General features: G+C 43.5%; 1 protein-coding gene and 1 long non-coding RNA gene across 3 annotated transcripts in view; one reads left to right on the top strand and one right to left on the bottom strand.

The window, feature by feature from the left end:
- IL6ST (interleukin 6 cytokine family signal transducer) overlaps positions 1-6,931 on the bottom strand; it is a 57,634-nt gene extending 50,703 nt beyond the window's left edge. For both annotated transcript variants that reach the window (XM_007972856.3, XM_073014759.1), the window contains exon 1: positions 6,697-6,931. The gene's annotated coding sequence lies outside the window, so the exon portion shown is untranslated. The remainder of the gene's footprint in view (positions 1-6,696) is intronic.
- Positions 6,932-7,041: 110 nt separating this feature from the next.
- Positions 7,042-18,103, top strand: LOC140711507 (uncharacterized). Its single transcript, XR_012092769.1, has 2 exons — positions 7,042-13,233; positions 14,899-18,103. It is a non-coding gene; the product is annotated as an uncharacterized lncRNA (long non-coding RNA).
- The last annotated feature ends 1,984 nt before the right edge of the window (positions 18,104-20,087 follow it).

Genomic DNA, 20,087 nt, shown 5'->3' with positions numbered 1-20,087 from the left:
ACTTGAGCCCAGAAGTTTAAGACCAGCTTGGGCAATATAGTAAGACTCCCGCCTCTACAAAAAATAAAAAGTTAGACAGTTGTGGTGGTGCATGCCTATTGTCCCAGCTACTTAGGAGGCTTGAGTCTTGGAGGTCGAGGCTGTAGTGAGCTGTGGTTGCACTACTGCATTCCAGCCTGGGTGACAGAGTGAGACTGTCACATATTTACTCATGTGGTTACCATTTCTAGAGCTTTTAATTCCTTTTTATAGATCCATATTTTCATCTGGTATCACTTTCCTTGGCCTGAAAAACTGCCTTTAACATTTTTTTCGTAGTGTGGGCAGAGAAAAGCCTAAATAGATTTGAAAACAAAACCAAAGTGTGAATGCTAAGAAGTATTTAGCCTAAAATAACAAGCACAGTTCAAAGTGAGAAAAGATACTGCTAATTACTATATTAACAGATCAAAGGAAAATGACAGGGTCATTCCAACAGATGTTTGAAAAGCATCTGATAACACTCGACATTCAACAACTGTTCATTTAAAACTTAAAAATAACAACAAAGTGTCAGAAAACTAAGACTGAAAGAGACCATCCTTACCTTGGTGAAGGATAACAAAGAAGATACAGGAACTGTAGTACCAGATTGCCTGTGTTCAAATTTCAGGCCCTATATTTTAACATCTTAGGCAAGTTTTTAAATAGCCTTCACTTTTATTTCCTTTATCTGTAAAAATGGGGTACCACCACCACCTACCCATCTTGGAATGTTATGATTAAATAACTCAATATACATAAAGCGCTTAGAATCATTTGGCTCATTGTAACTACTCAATAGAAGGTTAACAGCTGTTATTAGTGCAGCTTTTGCTGTTGCTGCCACAGGTACTACTATAAGAAACCTGTAAGGCCAGGCGTGGTGGCTCACGCCTGTAATCCCAGCACTTTGGGAGGCTGAGGCGCGTGGATCACAAGGTCAGACCAGCCTGGCCAATATGGTGAAACCCTGTCTCTACTAAAAATACAAAAATGAGCTGGTCATGGTGGTGGGCATCTATAGTCCCAGCTACTTGGGAGGCTGAGGCAGAAGAATTGCTTGAACCCGGGAGGCAGAGGTTGCAGTAAGCTGAGATTGCATCATCGCACTCCAGCCTGGGTGACAGAGTGAGACTCTGCCTCCAAAAAAAAAAAAAAAAAGAAGAAAGAAACCTATAATAAGCATCTATAGGTTTACAGATAAAAATCAGAAGCATTCCTATTAATGTCAGGATTCAGACAAGATGCTTGAAGTCATCACTTATTCACCACTGCTCCAAAGGGCTTAAGCAAAAATATAATAAATAAGATCTAAAAACGGAAAACAAATTGTGAATGATATGATCATCTATCAAGAAAGAGTGAGAATCACATGACAAACTATTAGGACTATTAAGAATTTAACATAGTAATCAAACAAAACATCATCAAAAAATAGCTCTCCAGCTGGCGCGGTGGCTCATGCCTATAATCCCAGCACTGCGGGAGGCCGAGGCAGGCAGATCACCTGAGATTGGGAGTTCCAGACCAGCCTGACTAACATGGAGTCCGTCTCTCCTAAAAATAAAAATTAGTCGGGAGTGGTGGTACATGCCTGTAATCTCAGCTACTCAGGAGGCTGAGGCAGGAGAATCACTTGAACTCAGGAGGCGGAAGTTGCAATGAGCCGAGATGTCGCCATTTTACTCCAGCCCAGGCAACAAGAGCAAAACTCCGTCTCCAAAAAAAAAAAAAAAAAAAAAAAACTCTCCTACATACCAGTAATAACTAATTAGAAAATGTAACAGAAGGCTGGGTGCAGTGGCTCACGCCCGTAATCCCAGCACTTTGCGAGGCCGAGGTAGGTAAATTTCTTGAGCCCAGGAGTTCAGACCAGCCTAAGCAACATGGCAAAATCCCATCTCTATAAAAAATTAAAAAAAAAAAAATTAGCCGGGCATGGTGACGCATGCCTGTAATCCCAGCTACCTAAGAAGTTGAGGTGGGAGGATCACTTGAGCCTGGACTATAGAGGCTGCAGTAAACTAAGAAGCCAAGATTGTGCCATTGTACTGCAGCCCAGGTGACAGTGCGAGACTGTGTCTCAAAAAAGAGGTCTCGCCCAAAAAAAAAAAAAAAAAAAAAAGGTCTAAAGGTAAACATAGCACTGATTGGCAAATGAATAGACAATTAAATCAATGGTACAAAACAACAGTTGTGAAAGGCTTCAGAAACACTTGTGATATACATAGTCAAAATGGCTACAGTCTCTTTTTTTTTTTTTTTTTTTTAAACTGTGGCTATCTGGTATGTCTTAGTAAGATTTAATAAGAAATTAATTAGTTGATTGATTGTGAATAAGAGCTACATCAGTTTCTATGTAACCAAATAATGTAGTTGAATTCTTTCCTTTATCCTCTTTCTTGTCTCCTTTGCTGAATTCTCTGCTAGCTTTTATCTCCAGGCTATGAAGGCAGCAAAAGATAAAAGTATTGGGCATCAACTTTTCTTTTTAAATACCAACTTCTTTGAAGACATATGACTTCAACTACTACCTTCAAACAAAATAATTTCAAGAATTCCGGCTTGGATCTTTCTTTTAATTCCAGTTACATTTCATCTTCTTATTCTGTCTCCGAGTCTTATCAATTTAAGAGGTCTAAAACCAATACACACAGATACATGCTCATGAACACATATACACATAAATGACCACACTTTTAACACTTTAAGTTCTAGGGTACATGTGCACAACGTGCCGGGTTGTTACATATGTATACATGTGCCATGTTGGTGTGCTGCACCCGTTAACTCGTCACTTATATTAGGTATATCTCCTAATGCTATCCCTCCCCCATCTCCCAACCCCATGAAAGGCTGGTGTGTGATGTTGCCCACCCTGTGTCCAAGTGTTCTCACTGTTCAATTCCCACCTATGAGTGAGAACATGCGGTGTTTGGTTTTCTGTCCTTGCGATAGTTTGCTCAGAATGATGGTTTCCAGCTTCATCCATGTCCCTACAAAGGACATGAACTCATCCTTTTTTATGGCTGCATAGTATTCCATGGTGTGTATGTGCCAATTTTCTTAATCCAGTCTATCATTGATGGACATTTGGATTGGTTCCAAGTCTTTGCAATTGTGTATAGTGCCGCAATAAACATATGTGTGCAAGTGTCTTTATAGCATAATAATTTATAATCCTTTGGGTATATGCCCAGTAATGGGATGAATGCCCACACACTTTAAAAAGTCACAAGGACTTACAGTTTTTCCCTATCTACAAACAACTTACCCTCTTCAATTGCCTAAGTCAGTGGAGTCTATCATTTCTCTCATTTATCCCGTACATTTTAGCTTTTCTCAGTTACAAATCTTACCCTGTCTTCTTTCCCATAATATCTTTTCCACCCGTCTCTTCTTTTTACCCTCTACCACAAACTAACCTAATTTGGACATTGATCAACTCAATAATTTCATCTGTGTTCCTGCTTCCGGTTGTTTTCCCCCCTCCCAAGCATTCTCAACATTGTTGGTGGATCACTCTCTCTAAAACGTAACTAAACCTGTCATTCTTTTCCTCAACAGCTTTTTAAAGGGTGAATAATAATGCCAAATATTTTAACTATTTACGAACCTAAAATTTTGGCTTTGGTGTGCCTATCCAATCTATCTTTTCCAATATTCAAGTTTCTCTATTCTTAAAAAAAAAAAAAAAAAAAATCCTTTCCTCTGACTTCTCCCTCGAGCTACCTTACTACTATACTTCTAGAGAGAACTGCTTGCAGTTGCAAGCAATCTAGCTTTTACTCCAATCATGCTGAAATTATTCTTGTAGCTTCCAAATTGCAAAGCAAATATTTAAGCTTCTCATTTTGCTTGACCACACCACACCATTTATAATTTGGTCTTATCTTTCATCACTCCCTACTAACCATCCCTGTAGACTCAGCAAACCACTAGACTTCCTCTAACATACCTTGTTCTTTCAGTCTGTGCTTCTACATGTATTATTCCTTGCCTCTACAATGCCTTTCCTGACTCTGCTGTGCACTACAAACTGCTTATGAAATATCATCTCTTCTATGGAATTTCCCCCCACTTTATAAACATCTTTGCTCTCAGTGTACTCTCACATCATTCCCTAATAGGATTCAGAACGCTGCACAGTAATTGTTTCACATATCTTGATATCCTCAGAATCTAACATAGTTTGAGGCACCTAGTGGACAATTAAGGGTGGGTTTTTAAAGACTTTCTGGTATGATCTTATTATTCTATCTACTCACTCTTACTCAAGTATACTGGATGAAGGGGTGGGATGTATCATGGTAAAGAGGTCAGATTCTGAAGCCAGGCTGTCTATGTATGACCTTTAGATCTACCACTTAGCTGGGCAAATTAATTAACCTTCTTGTGCCTGGGTTTCCCTAAGTGTAAAAAGAAGATTATTATCCTATTATTATTAAACTTACTTCATAATATTATGAAGATTAAATGCCTTAATATGGGCAAAGTGCTCAAAACAGTGACTGGCACAACATAAGTACTAATTATATATCACCTGTTTTAATTAATAGACCTTAGTTATTGCTGATCCTTTCCACAAGTTAGTCCTATATTATGTTCTATATTCTCCATTCTATATTATGTCCTCCATGCGCTATTATAAATGGGCTCTCTTCATTTTTCCCTTTATCCAAATCTTACCCAGGTTTCAAGGCCAACTTCAGGTAAATCCTTTGCTCATTCCAATCCTTAAACGATCATTCCCTAATTTTAACATCTACAGGATTTTCTGCATCACTCTGCATTTAATTAAAACTGCTTTGATTCCTTGTAGTTTTTCTTGTATAAGTTTGTCAATTCAATTGTTAGAAACTCTTTGAAGGTCCTGATTACATCTCCTGCACCTTTGTGAGTTCCTATAGCAGGTAGTAATTGCTTAATATTTGCTGTGTAAAATAATAAAGCACAATAGGAACCTCAACTCTGATCGTTCTGCCTTTGCAATCAAAGAAAGGGAGATGGCTGTGAGAACATTCCATGCTTCTCCAGGAGCCAAGCTGCAAATATATTAGGGCCAGATAATTCTGAGTCCCATTAAAATGAGCAGCTCTGAAAGAGGGAGGGGGGGAACCCTTCCTGCCACTGTAGAGGATTTATGGGTAGCCCTTAAGTTCCCAATCCAAATTGTGGCACTGGGTTTTTTGAGAAATGTGTCAACATGACAAAATGATTCAGAGCACAGGATTTGGAGTCACACAGATCTAGGTTTCAGAGGGACTCCTGTTTCCTTCTCTATAAAGGGGACATTTTAACACCTACTTCACAGGTATTTAACTTTCATCCTAACACTGAACTGAAGTGCAAAGCCTTGGAAACAAATTTAAATAAACTGAAAACACTGCAATTCACAAATAAAAGTGAGAACATTTTTAGTTACATAAGAATATATTATATTAAATTAGGTGGCGGCAGTATTTATAATAATCTAAATGGCCTGTGAGAAAATTAAACTGGCATTGTCAATAATACATACTTAAGATGAGAAAAAAAATCCCGCTACAAAGTTTGTCCTTTTTGACATTTTCTCCTTCCTGTAATTTTTTCTTTCACTCAAGATCAAAAATGTTCAAGATTATCCCCAAAGATAGTTGGGCAAGTTGGTTCTATAAATGTAGTATTTCAGTTCATAGTTCAAAAATACTTCCAAATAGGAATTAACATGAATTTAAGAAATTAACATAAGACAGCTAAACTGATGATCTGAGTTCGTAATTTCAAATTAAGATTTGTTCCAACTTGAAGCTGGCAGTCATACAGTTTAAACGATTTGTTAACAGCACTGACAAAAGCAAATACCACAATCTTTCAGAAAATTCACCCTGAAATTCTAATAACTAGTCATTTTAAGGCAGTATAATTGTTGATATACTTCACGAAATGCGTTTCCTTCTGAAGGCCAAAAAAAAAAAAAAAAAAAAAGTGACAAGTCTTATTTTTAACCTGTAATTTTTTTTTTTCAGTTTCGGATTATGAAATAAAATGCTGTTCATCCACTGAAGGACAGACCCTTGCTTCCTGGACTATCTTCAAGCTTAGGTCGGAGGAGGTAAAATTTTAAAAACAGATTTGTTCTCCTCGGGATACAGTGGGATGTGGAATTCGTTAGGAATGATAATTATTAATAGAAGAGATCAAAAGAAGGAAAGAAACGTTAATAATGTTTACAAGCATTGTGAACTTTCAACAATGTTGAAACGTTACGATTTCAAGATGAAAAAACGGCTTTGGGGAAGGGAAATCCACCTCGAGAATAAAGACAAGTGCGGAGCGAACAGAATTTCAGAGGAGATGTAAAGGGGATTGGGAAAAACGTGGGATCTGGTAACAAAAAGGGGAGTTTGTTCTTGAAGGGCGTTCTGCGGGACGGGCGTAAGAGGGGTGCGTGCGTGCGCGTGGGTGAGGTTTGTACTCAGGGCTGAGATAATCGAGGTGACAAAGTTGTGGAAGTAGAATTCAGAGGTGCGGGAGCCGGGAGGGGAAGGAATGTGGGGATTTCCAGGCTGGGCTGACAAGTTCCGGGCGCTGCTCTCAGGAGGAAGGGAGGTCTCCTCGAGTGCCAAATACCCCGTCCGCAAACACCAACCCTCTCCCTCCAGCTACGCGGCCCAGCACCCGGCCCCTCCTCACCTCAGGCCGCGCCGCCTCGACCCTCCGCGTCTCCACAGCGCACGAACCCCTTGGCGCCAGGCTGGGCCAGAGCCGTCGGCCTGGCAGGCACGGCCCCCGGTTCAGCTGGACCGGGGCGGCCCAGCGCGGCTCCGCGGGCCTTCTGGCTGCTCGCCCCGGCTCCGGAACGCTCGCGTATCCTTCTCCGCAGAGGTAGCGCGCCGCCCCAGTCCCGCGGCGGGGCGGGGCGCTCCCCAATCCCACCCAGCTGCGTCCCCCGCCGGCCCCCTTTGCGCCTCGCCCCCAACCGGGACCTAGGCGCTGATTGGCCCCTGAGAGACCCTTTGCGCCCAGGCATTGGTCCAGCGGCCGCCCGTCGACGAGGGGGCGGGACTCCGAGGGGTAGCGATTCCCGTAACGCGGCTCCCCGCGTCCCGGATTCCGGTGGCTGCGCCCGCGTCGCCTCTCCCAGACTAGATCGAAGGGTTCCCCCCACCTCCCCTCTGTGGGCGGAAAGAGCGGAATGTTCCATTTTTCTGTGGAATAACGGGGTCATGAACTGAAGTCCGGGTGCTGCCCGCTGCCCGCTGCCCCCGCCCTCCCTTCTCGCCAGGGCGCCTGTGGCCTCCTCGCGGCCTTCCCCGAGGGACTCAGAGCGGCGAGGGACCGCCTGGCTCCCTTGGGGACGGGGGAGGCGTGGGAGCCTCTTGAGGAAAGTGAAGAGCTCGGTGGCCGTGACTCCGCACGAGACTGCGGCAGATTGTGGCGGCGGCTTCGCTCCAAGACTTATGTAAACGAACCTTGCCACAGTACTTTTTTAAATTAGTAAATGAGTTTGAGTGCGATTCATCAGTGAGCCCCAGAGCTGCTGGCCCACCAAGCGACTGGTGTTTCTTTGCGGTTTATACCTCCCTGTTTATGGTAAAAAATACCGGGTAAAAACCTATTCATCCCCCTCCCCTCCCCGCCTCCGCCCCCCTCTTTCCCTCAGAAAATGGACCTAAAGCCTCACGATGTTTGTTTCTCCCCAAAGGAAGATGAGAATCTCGAGTTAAAAGATAAGGCGTGTGCATGCGTGCGTATTGGGTGTGTGAGTGGGTGTCTGTAAAAGTAAAGAAACACCCAAAGGTAGAGGCTTATGTGGAAGAATGAGAGGATATAGGAAGGAAATAATGGTTTAATGAACTTAAATTATATCTATAAATTAACAATTATAAAGTTCTTCATTATATTGAGGATTCAGATAGAGTAAAACGTAGATCGAATTATAATCTCTTAGTTGTTGATCAGGTAATTTATAAAACGGAAAAGTGGGCCTGCTAACAGAGTCGCAGGCAAACTAGATGGTGCTGCAGCTGATGTGTTCAGCTCTTGCTGCTCCCTGTCATCCTATATCTAACCTATAGATTGTTACCAGATTGTATTCTGGCTTTGCCATTTAGAGGGGTGTTTATTTTAAAACAAACTTTTATAAAAATTTGTTAAATTGAAAATTTTGTATAGATCCAGGAGACTTGATTTTTCTGTTGTTATTGTATAGTCTCATTCTGTCACCCAGGCTGGAGTGCAGTGGCTGGATCATGGCTCAGCGCACGTTCAAATTCCTGGGCTCCAGCGATCCTCCCACCTCAACCTCCCAAGTAGCTCAGACTACAGGTGCCCCTACAATACCTGGCCAATTTTTTAAATTTTTGGAGAGACAAGATTTTGGTATGCCGCCCCAGCTGATCTTGAACCCCTGGCAACAAACGATCCCCTGGCCTTGGTGGCCTCCCAAAGTGCAGAGATAACAGGTGTGGTGCAAAGATGAATTTAGGGGAAAATGTATAGTGGTTAAATGTACTCTCTGGTTCTAGATTGCGTAGGTTTAAATGCTGATGCTGCTATTTCCCATCTCTGTGACCTTGGGCAAGTCTTTTTAAGTTTCTTCATCTGCAAAATGAGAATAACCATACCAACCTTATGGGATTGTTGCAAGGATTAAATGAGTTAAAATACATAAAGTGTTCAGCACATAATAGGTGCTCTGTAGGTATCAACTATAATCATCATTGAATGTCTACTTGGTCAACGCTTCTGAAATCTTTTAGTATCACAACATATATTAAAAATGATATTTTGCTGGACAGGGGAGGGCAGGTACACAGAAGTGGATTGATATGTCACAGCACACCAGCCTGCCTTGGCACCATTAGGAAAACAAATGACTGAGTTAGTGCTTTTATGGGTGTCTTTTTATTGGCTCAGCTCAGGTCCTCCTCCCAAGAAACTCACATTTTATGGGAGTGGTTAAAATCTGAGGACAAAAGGATGAATCAATATTGGAGAAATATTTTTCAGAACAACAGGACAGGAGACCTCTGTTGTGCTGGAATTACATGACTTTGCAGACATCTCTGTAGAGTACTGGCCTTGAAATTACCAATTTCAGATTAAGAATTTGTTATTAGAAAGCCTTGTCAAAATGCAAATTACGGTAAGTAGGGGAAAGTGGTATATTAATAGAGAACTCTCCATTTGTGTCCTGTGACCATTTGGGATTTTAGATATGTCAAGAGCAGGCTGGGTGCAGTGGCTCACACCTGTAATCCCAGCACTTTGGGAGGCTGAGGCAGGCAGATCACTTGAGGCCAGCCAGGAATTCAAGACCAGCCTGGCCAGCATGGTGAAACCCCGACTCTATTAAAAATACAAAAATTAGCCAGGCATGGTGGTGGGTGCCTGTAATCCCAGTTACTTGGGAGGCTGAGGCACAAGAATCACTTGAACCCAGGAGGCAGAAATTGCAGTGAGCTGAGATGGTGCCACTGCACTCCAGCCTGGGTGACAGAGCAAGAATCCTTTTCAAAAAAAAAAAAGAGCAGAGATTGGGGAACCTGTACAGTGAGAAAGTAACATGAAGGCACCGAAATTACAATTACTTGGGAGTAAGTGAGCAAAGCTTAGGAAGTTGTGCCATGGAACAAAGGTGATAAATGTCAAAGACACACTTTGCCTGCATTTCTATTTCCCTAAATCTGGCACTGACTAGGAGATCTCTTTACTTGCTTGTCTGTGCCCAGTTATGTTTCTGAAACTCTGTGTCAGCCCTGGAATTATCCTCATGTTCTGCATCAACTTAATGATTGAGCATCCATGTTCATGACTCATTAGCACTCTGACCTCACAATTTCTCATGCTTTTCTTTTCCAATCATCTTCAACTTCACTCTGTATCAGCAACCCACAGATGGAGCCACACCCTCAACCTAGTCATCAATGAAATTACTTCCCCTCCAAAGCGTTGGATTGTGAGTTTCCCTCTCTACCTACAGCCACTTACCCCCATCTACCTCTATTTTGTGTTCACTCCCATTGAATCTATAATTTGTCCTCAATGTGACAGCGTGACAGCCAGTATTTCTTCTCATAGTTTATCAGCTGTTTCCTATCTTCTTTTATCATACTTATCAGTAAGAACATTTTTTTTTTTTTTAAGACAGAGTTTTGCTGTTGTTGCCCAGGCTGGAGTGCAATGGTGCAATCTTGGCTCACCGCAACCTCCGCCTCCCGGGTTCAAGAGATTCTCCTGCCTCAGCCTCCCGAGTAGCTGGGATTACAGGTGCTCACCACCATGCCCGGCTAATTTTTGTACTTTTAGTAAAGATAGGGTTTCACCAAATTGGCCAGGCTGATCTCAACTCCTTAAACTGCTGGGATTACAGGCGTGAGCCACAGCCCCCCAAGAACCCTTTTATCAACCATTTTAACTACACTCTATTATCTTCAGTTCCCTTGACCTTCAGCTATGTTTACCTTATCAGACTATTTCCTAACTATTTCCTTTTTCCTTGAGCTATCAGCCCCACCCTAACATTTATTCTTAGTACAGAACCTTGTTTTACTCCCTTAAAATCAAGACCATCATTTGTGAGCATGCTTAACTTTTCTCCAACTTAGGAAGCAAATATATATTTATCCTCTTTCTCTTTTCCCCATTCAGAGGAAAAAAGGCTCCTTTACTTTTAAAAGGTTAATTCCTCCTCCTCTGTTCTTCGTACTACTACTAAGTTTAGTCCCCTAGTTTTATGTTTTTGATTATTAACACTAAGTGTCTTTGAAATGTTTAAAAATTAAATATTAACTCAGTGGTGAATTGAGGACAGCCTCTCTGCATGTGTTAAAACCTTTGTAACCTGATAGCACCTAATTCACCAAAATTAAAAATAATTAAATGGGCCGGGCGCGGTGGCTCAAGCCTGTAATCCCAGCACTTTGGGAGGTCGAGGCGGGCGGATCACAAGGTCAGGAGATTGAGACCATCCTGGCTAACACGGTGAAACCCCGTCTGTACTAAAAAATACAAAAAATTAGCTGGGTGTGTTGGCGGGTGCCTGTACTCCCAGCTACTTGGTAGGCTGAGGCAGGAGAATGGTGTGAACCCAGGAGGCAGAGCTTGCAGTGAGCCACGATCGCGCCACTGCACTCCAGCCTGGGCGACAGAGCGAGACTCCATTTAAAAAAAAAAAAAAAGGAAATAAGCACTGCTCTGTAAAGGTTAAACACAGAGGAAGGGATCTAGCTCAGAGATCTCCATACTCTACTTCTAGGGAAAACCCTGGTCAAATAGCCGTGGGCTCGTCAATGATCTTGAGTTACTCGTTCAGAGGGAAACTTGGCTTCAGAGAAGGAAAGGCCAGTGCAAGACGTGAGCAGCAGTTAGGTGCATCCTATTCCCAGACACAGATAGGATAAGGAAGTCAGGTATTGGGACTGTAGCTTTGGAATGGACTATACTTGCTTCAGAATATTATCATGGGGAGTTTGAGAAGCAAGGGCTTTCCTTTGTTGATTCTCCTTTCACCAATCTTCCTGGAAAGAATATTCTGCAGTTACAAAATAGGTTCCTTGGCTGCAAGTCTAATACTTATGCTAAAACCAAATAGATAAAAAAGTATCAACATTAATTTTTAAAAATATATTGTGTAAGCTTGTATAGCTAAGAATTCCCAGCCCCCTACATAGGATCTGAAGAAAGATCTAGTACTAATTGTGTTAAATAATGGTTTAGACAAATGTGTATCTGTCTCCTTAAGAGAGGAAGGCAGTCCCTACTGAAAAGTAAAAATGAAATGGATATACTTCCTGAGAGGGCTGGAATTTTCTGAAAATTGTCCCCTCTGATTTTTCACAGTATTTAGGGAATGGCCATCTTCCGTAATTAACAAATAAATAAATGAAATTTTATGTCAGGGTCAAATGAAACTAGAAACAAAGCTTATCTGGTGATATGTCAAATTATGAAAGTCATTATTTGGATGTAAAGATATATGACAGACTTTTAGGGGAAATGCTATGACCTCCTGCTTCTTGGTATTCCTTGTGTGATTTCCTCTTGAGTGTGAAGGGATGTATGTCATTGGGTTATATAAGATAGTGCCCATCTTGCTGGTGTCTCTCACTCTCTTGTGGCTCTGAAAAATCAAGCTGCCTGCCATGTTTGAACTTTGTTATGGAAAGACCCACATGTTAAGGAACTGAGGGCAGCCTCTGCCAACAGCTAGCTTTGAAACTGAATCGCTCGGCCGGGCACAGTGGCTCATACCTTTATTCCCTGGACTTTTGGAGGCCAAGGTGGATGGATCACAAGGTCAGGAGTTCAAGACCAGCCTGGCCAAGATGGTGAAACCCCATCTCTACTAAAAATACAAAAATTAGCTGGGTGTGGTGGCGGGCGCCTGTAATCCAGCTACTCGGGAGGCTGAGGCAGAGAATTTCTTGAACCCAGGAGGCAGAGGTCACAGTGAGCTGAGATTGCACCTGCATCCCAGCCTGGGCGGCAGAGCGAGACTCCATCTCAAAAAAAAAAAAAAAAAAAAAAAAAAAGAAACCAAATCTCTCAGTTCTACAGCCTCAAGGAACTGAACTTTGCCAACAAAAGCAGATCCTTCCCCAGTCAAGCCTCAGATGAGACAGCATCTGTCAGGCCTCTGAGCCCAAGCCAAGCCATCGCATCCCCTGTGACTTGCATGTATATGCCCGGATGGCCTGAAGTAACTGAAGAATCACAGAAGAAATGAAAATGCCCTGCCCTGCCTTAACTGATGACATTCCACCACAAAAGAAGTGAAAATGGCCAGTCCTTGCCTTAAGTGATGACATTACCTTGTGAAAGTCCTTTTCCTGGCTCATCCTGGCTCAAAAAGCTCCCCCACTGAGCACCTTATGACCCCCACTCCTGCCCACCAGAGAACAACCCCCCTTTGACTGTAATTTTCCTTTACCTACCCAAATCCTATAAAACGGCCCCACCCTTATCTCCCTTCGCTGACTCTCTTTTCAGACTCAGTCCACCTGCAGCCAGGTAAAATAAACAGCCATGTTGCTCACACAAAGCCTGTTTGGTGGTCTCTTCACACGGACACGCATGACATTTTGGTGCTGTGACTCGGATCGGGGGACCTCCCTTGGGAGATCAATCCCCTGTCCTCCTGCTCTTCGCTCCGTGAGAAAGATCCACCTACGACCTCTGGTCCTCAGACCAACCAGCCCAAGGAAGATCTCACCAATTTTAAATCGGGTAAGCGGCCCCTTTTTTACTCGCTTCTCCAACCTCTTTCGCTATCCCTCAACCTCTCTCCTTTCAATCTTGGCACCACCCTTCAATCTCTCCCTTCTCTTAATTTCAATTCCTTTCATTTTATGGTAGAGACAAAGGAGACACGTTTTATCTGTGGACCCAAAACGCCGGCGCCAGTCACGGATTGGGGTAGGCAGCCTTCCCTTGGTGTTTAATCATTGCAGGGATGCCTCTCTGATTACTCACCCACGTTTCAGAGTTGTCTGACCACACTGCAGGGACACCTGCCTTGGTCCTTCACCCTTAGCGGCAAGCCCTGCTTTTCTGGGGGAGGGGCAAGCGGCCCGACCCCTTCTCTCCCTGTTTCTACTCCTTCTCTGCTTTTCTGGGGGAAGGGCAAGAACCCTGACCTCATTTTTGCACCCCAACCTCTTATTTTTGTGCCCCGACCTTATTTTTGCACCCCCAACCTCTCATTTTTGCGCACCAATCCCTTTCACGCCCCGACCCCTTTCCTGCTTTTCTGGAGGGCAAGCACCCCCGAACTCCTTCTCTCTGTGTCTCTACTCTCTCTTTTATCTGGGCTTGCCTCCTTCCCTATGGGCAACCTTCCATCCTCCAATCCTCCTTCTTCTCCCTTAGCCTGTGTTCTCAAGAACTTAAAACCTCTTCAATTCACACCTAACCTAAAACCTAAACACCTTATTTTCTTCAACAATGCTGCTTAACTCCAATACAAACTTGACAGTAGTTCCAAATAGCCAGAAAACAGCACTTTAGATGTTTCCATCCTACAAGATCTAAATAATTCTTGTCGTTAAATGGGCAAACCGTCTGAGGTGCCTGACGTCCAGGCATTCTTTTACACATCGGTCCCTCCCTAGTCTCCGTTCCCAATGCAACTCGTCCCAAATCTTCCTTCTTTCCCTCCCACCTGTCCCCTCAGTGCCAACCCCAGGTGTCACTGAGTCTTTCTAATCTTCCTTTCTACAGACGCATCTGACCTCTCCCCTCCTCAACAGGCTGAGCTAGGTTCCAATTTTTCCTCAGTCTCTGCTCCCCCACCCTATAATCCTTTTATCACCTCACCTCCTCACACCCGCTCTGGCTTACAATTTCATTCCGTGACTAGCCCTCCCCTACCTGTTCAGCAATTTCCTCTTAAAAAAGTGGCTAGAGCTAAAGTCATAGTCAAGATTAATGTTCCTTTTTCTTTATCCAACCCCTCCTAAATCAGTTAGCGTTTAGGCTCTTTTTCATCAAATATAAAAAAATTAAATTCCGGCCCTCAAACCCCACAACAGGACTTAATGAACCTTGCCTTCAAGGTGTACAATAATAGAGTAGAGGCAGCCAAGTAGCAACTTATTTCTGAGTTGCAATACCTTGCCTCCACTGTGAGACAAAACCCGGCCGCATCTCCAGCACACAACTCCAAACGCCTGAACCGCAGCTGCCAGAGGCTCCCGCAGGAGCTTGCTACAAATGCCGGAAATCTGGCCACTGGGCCGAGGAATGCCCGCAGCCCGGGATTCCTCCTAAGCTGTGTCCTATCTGTGCGAGAACCCCCTGGAAATCGGACTGTCCAACTCGCCCAGCAGCCACTGCCAGAGACCCTGGAGCTCTGGCCCAAGACTCTGACTGACTCCTTCCCACACCTTCTAGGCTTAGCGGCTGAAGATTGATGCTGCCCCATAGCTTCGGAAGCTTCCTGGACCATCACAGACGCTTTGGGTAACTCTTACAGTGGAGGGTAAGTCTGTCCCCTTCTTAATCAATACAGAGGCTACCCACTCCACATTACCTTCTTTTCAAGGGCCTGTTTCCCTTGCCTCCATAACTGTTGTGGGTATTGACGGCCAAGCTTCTAAACCTCTTAAAACTCCCCAAATCTGGTGCCAATTTGGACAACATTCTTTTATGCACTCCTTTTTAGTTATCCCCACCTGCTCAGTTCCCTTATTAGGCCAAGACATTTTAACTAAATTATCTGCTTCCCTGACTATTCCTAGGCTACAGCCACACCTCATTGCTGCCTTTTCCCCCAGTTCAAAGTCTCCTTCACATCCTCCCCTCGTATGCCCCCACCTTAACCCCCAAGTATAAGATACTCTACTCCCTCCTTGGTGACTGATCATTCACCCCTTACCATCTCATTAAACCCAATCACCCTTACCCCACTCAACGCCAATATCCCATCCCACAGCACGCTTTAAAAGGATTAAAGCCTGTTATCACTCGCCTGCTACAGCATGGCCTTTTAAGGCCTGTAAACTTCTCTTACAATTCCCCCATTTTACCTGTCCTAAAACCAGACAAGGCTTACAGGTTAGTTCAAGATCTCTGCACCTTATCAACCAAATTGTCTTGCCTCTGGATCTCAAACATACTTTTTTACTATTCCTTTACACCCTTCATCCCGGCCTCTCTTCGCTTTCACTTGGACTGACCCTGACACCCACCAGGCTTAGCAAATTACCTAGACTGTACTGCCGCAAGGCCTCATGGACAGCCCCCATTACTTCAGTCAAGCCCAAATTTCTTCCTCATTTGTTACCTATCTCGGCATAATTCTCATAAATACATACTTACTCTCCCTGCTGATCATGTTCGGCTGGCTAATCTCCCAAACCCCAATCCCTTCTACAAAACAACTCCTTTCCTTGCTAGGCATGGTTAGTGCAGTCAGAATTCTTATACAAGAGCCGGGACTGTGTCCTGTAGCCTTTCTGTCCAAATGACCTTACTGTTTTAGCCTAGCCCTCATGTCTGTGTGCAGCGACTGCCACTGCTTTAATACTGTTAGAGGCCCTAAAAATCACAAACTATGCTCAACTTTCTACAGTTCTCATAACTTCCAAAATCTATTTTCTTCCCCCAACCATTGCTCAAGACAATGCTTACGCTGATAAGTTAGCTAAAAAAGCAGCTAGCATTCCAATTTTTATCCCTCAAGGCAGTTTTCCTCCTTCACATCGGCCACTCCCACCTATTCCCCAGCTGAAACTTCCACCTATCAGTCTCTTCCCACACAAGGCAAATAGTTCTTAGACCAAGGAAATTGTCTCCTTCCAGCCTCATGGGCCCATTCTATTCTGTCATCATTTCATAACCTCTTCCATGTAGGTTACAAGCCGCTAGCCCACCTCTTAGAACCTCTCATTTCCTTTCCATCATGGAAATCTATCCTCAAGGAGATCACTTCTCAGTGTTCCATTTGCTGTTCTACTACCCCTCAGGGATTATGCAGGCCCCCTCCCTTTCCTACACATCAAGCTCGAGGATTTGCCTCTGCCCAGGACTGGCAAATTGACTTTACGCACATGCCCCGAATCAGAAAACTAAAATATCTCTTAGTCTGGGTAGATACTTTCACTGGATGGGTAGAGGCCTTTCCCACAGGGTCTGAGAAGGCCACCGTGGTCATTTCTTCACTTCTGTCAGATGTAATTCCTCAGTTTGGCCTTCACACCTCTATATAGTCTGATAACGGACCAGCTTTTACTAGTCAAATCCCCCAAGCAGTTTCTCAGGCTCTTGGTATTCAGTGAAACCTTTATATTCTTTACCGTCCTCAATCTTCAGGAAAGGTAGAATGGAATTCAGGCCTGTCCTCAGAATGCTACAGGTTCCAGCCCATTTGAGCTCCTGGGTGGACACTCCTTTTTATTTGGTCCCAGTCTCATTCCAGACACCAGACCAACTTGGACTGCACCCCAAAAAACTTGTCATTCCCACTATCTTCTGTCTACTCATACTTCTGTTCACCGTTCTCAACTACTCATAAATGCCCTGCTTATGTTTACACTGCTGGTTTATACTGTTTCTCCAAGCCATCACAGCTGATATCTCCTAGTGCTCTCCCAAACCGCCACTCTAAATTCCCTCTTAAAGTAAATAAATAATCTTTGCTGGCAAGGCTATGCTGAGCCTCCTTAGGCACTCTCTAATTAGATGTCCTAAGTCCTCCCAATTCTTAGTCCTTTAATAACTGTTTTTTCTCCTTCTCTTATACAGACCTTGTGTCTTCCGTTTAGTTTTTCAATCCATACAAAACCACATCCAGCCCATCACCAATCATTCTATGCAACAAATGCTCCTTCTAACAATCCCACAATATCACCTCTTATCACAAGATCTCCCTTCAGCTTAAACTCTCTCACTCTAGGTTCCCACGCTGCCCCTAATCCCGCTTGAAGCAGCCCTGAGAAACATCGCCCATTCTCTCTCCATACCACCCCCCAAAAATTTTCGCCACCCCAACACTTCAACACTATTTTGTTTTATTTTTCTTATTAATATAAGAAGTCAGAAACGTCAGGCCTCTGAGCCCAAGCCAAGCCATCGCATCCCCTGTGACTTGCATGTATATGCCCGGATGGCCTGAAGTAACTGAAGAATCACAAAAGAAGTGAAAATGCCCTGCCCTGCCTTAACTGATGACATTCCACCACAAAAGAAGTGAAAATGGCCGGTCCTTGCTTTAAGTGATGACATTAACTTGTGAAAGTCCTTTTCCTGGCTCATCCTGGCTCAAAAAGCTCCCCCACTGAGCACCTTATGACCCCCACTCCTGCCCACCTTTGACTGTAATTTTCCTTTACCTACCCAAATCCTATAAAACAGCCCCACCCTTATCTCCCTTCGCTGACTCTCTTTTCGGACTCAGCCTGCCTGCACCCAGGTGAAATAAACAGCCATGTTGCTCACACAAAGCCTGTTTGGTGGTCTCTTCACATGGATGCGCATGACAGCGTCCTCGGCCAACTACTTGTTTGCAGCCTTGTGAGAACTGAAGCAGAGGACCCAGCTAAATTGTGCCTAGACTCCTGACCACGGAAACTGAGATAATAAATGTGTGTTGTTTTAAGCTGCCAAGTATGTGATAATTTGTTATGTAGTGGAGAACTAATACAACAGGGAAAAGTTAAAAGCTATTCACATAAATATTTATAATGGATATTATTTCTACACATTTAAATCAAGCTTTTCTTAAGTTCATAAGAAGATATGAATCTGGAGAAGGAAACTATATCAAGCAGAAGGCTGCTCTGGTGTTGTGAAGATGGGATCCAACCATTCGAATGTATTCAATTTATTTATTCAATAAGAATTGAGCATCAACTATGTTCCAGGCACTGAGATATTAATCTAAGGAAGACATATGTGTCATCCTCATTGAGGACCTCAAAAGTCTAATACATAAACTAACAATCATACAAAAATCATAGCCATGTTACAGTGCTATGAGGAAGATGTTAAGAGAATATTCTGGAAGTACTCATACATGAATACTTCAGAAACTGGGCATTGTAAGAACTCAGTTGCTTCTATCTACTTTCAATTCTACATCCTTGTACCTTGTAGTAGATTTAAAATGGCCACAAATTCTTCAATACTCTTCTGTAGAGAGATTTGAGGGCTATTTCCCTTCATCTTGAATTTAGGCAGGCTTTTTCAGGGTCCAGCTTTTAAGAGGAGCTTTCGCCTTGGTCTGTGGAAGTCCTGAGTCACTGTGTACAAAATCCATCTACCTTATTAGACCATCTAGAGAGAGCTGAGACTACAGGGAGATGGGGAGTGACCCGGCTGATCTCAGTCTTCCTAGTGACCCTGCCCAGGAACTTGGCGTGTGAGTAAAGCCATCTTGGAACTTCCATACCAGACCAGCCACCAGATGATTAATACTAACTGATCCCAGTCACTGCCACATAGAGCAGAAGAACTGCCTAACTGAATTATTTCCAAACTGCTGACTCAAAAATTTGTATGATATATAATAAAATGTTTAAGTCACTGTTTTGTTAAGAGTAATAAGCAACCAGAATAAAATTCTGATCTTTATCATGTACCATGCTGAAAATCTGACCATCTCACTCTCCTTAAAACTCCATCAGTGCCTTCCCATTACCCAAATCCTTCTTGTATGTCATGGAAGTCCCTTATTACGTGACCTCTACCTACTTCTCCAGTCTTACCTCCTAACATGGCCCCCAACTCCAGGCTCTCATATTACCTATTCGCTAATGGTTCCTGGGCCAACATCCAACATACTGTTCCCTGCTTCCATGCCAAGAAGAGACAGCTTATTCAGCTTCCTTGGCCGGTCATTGCCTTCTTCATTTGCTTTGCGTAACTTGCTCACCGTGTAAAAATATTCATCTAAGTAGTTATTTCCTCCCAGAAGTCTGCTCTAGGCCATGAGAAACTCACAGCCAAAAATGCAAATGATTCCAGATGATCATTCACTGTAGAAAAGGAATTGAGGGGCTGAGCGTGGTGGCTCATGCCTGTAATCTCAGCACTTTGGGAGGCTGAGGCATTAGGATCACAAGGTCAGGAGATCGAGACCATCCTGGCCAACATGGTGAAGGTCAGTCTCTACTGAAAATACAAAAAATTTGCTAGTCATGGTGGTGGCACATGCCTGTAGTCCCAGCTACTCAGGAGGCTGAGGCAGGAGAATCGCTTGAACCTGCGAGGCAGAGGTTGCAGCGAGCTGAGATTGCGCCACTGCACTCCAGCCTGGCGACAGAATGAGACTCCATCTCAAAAAAAAAAAGAAAAGAAAAAAAGAAAAAAGAAAGAAAAGGAATTGAGGAAGAGATTTCTAGACCACAGAGCAAAAAGGGAATGGGGGAAACCAGATAAAATGGCAGACTGAAAAAATTCTTTGCTCTTTTGGTTAGTCTCTCCCAACATATACAATGTCATGGATGCTGTATTAGTCATCTGAAGAAAGTGCTATGTTAATTCAGAAAAGGGACAATTACTTTTCCCTGGAGAGACTGGAGATGCTTTCTAGAGGAAGTGTGACATTGAAGCAGGTTCATGAAAGATGAGTAGGAACTCAC

The sequence above is a fragment of the Chlorocebus sabaeus genome, chromosome 4 (genome assembly GCF_047675955.1).
Source record: "Chlorocebus sabaeus isolate Y175 chromosome 4, mChlSab1.0.hap1, whole genome shotgun sequence".
NCBI classification, from domain to species: domain Eukaryota; kingdom Metazoa; phylum Chordata; class Mammalia; order Primates; family Cercopithecidae; genus Chlorocebus; species Chlorocebus sabaeus.
The sequence above is the reverse complement of the archived record's forward strand: the minus strand, read 5'-3'. Positions and strand labels throughout refer to the sequence as shown.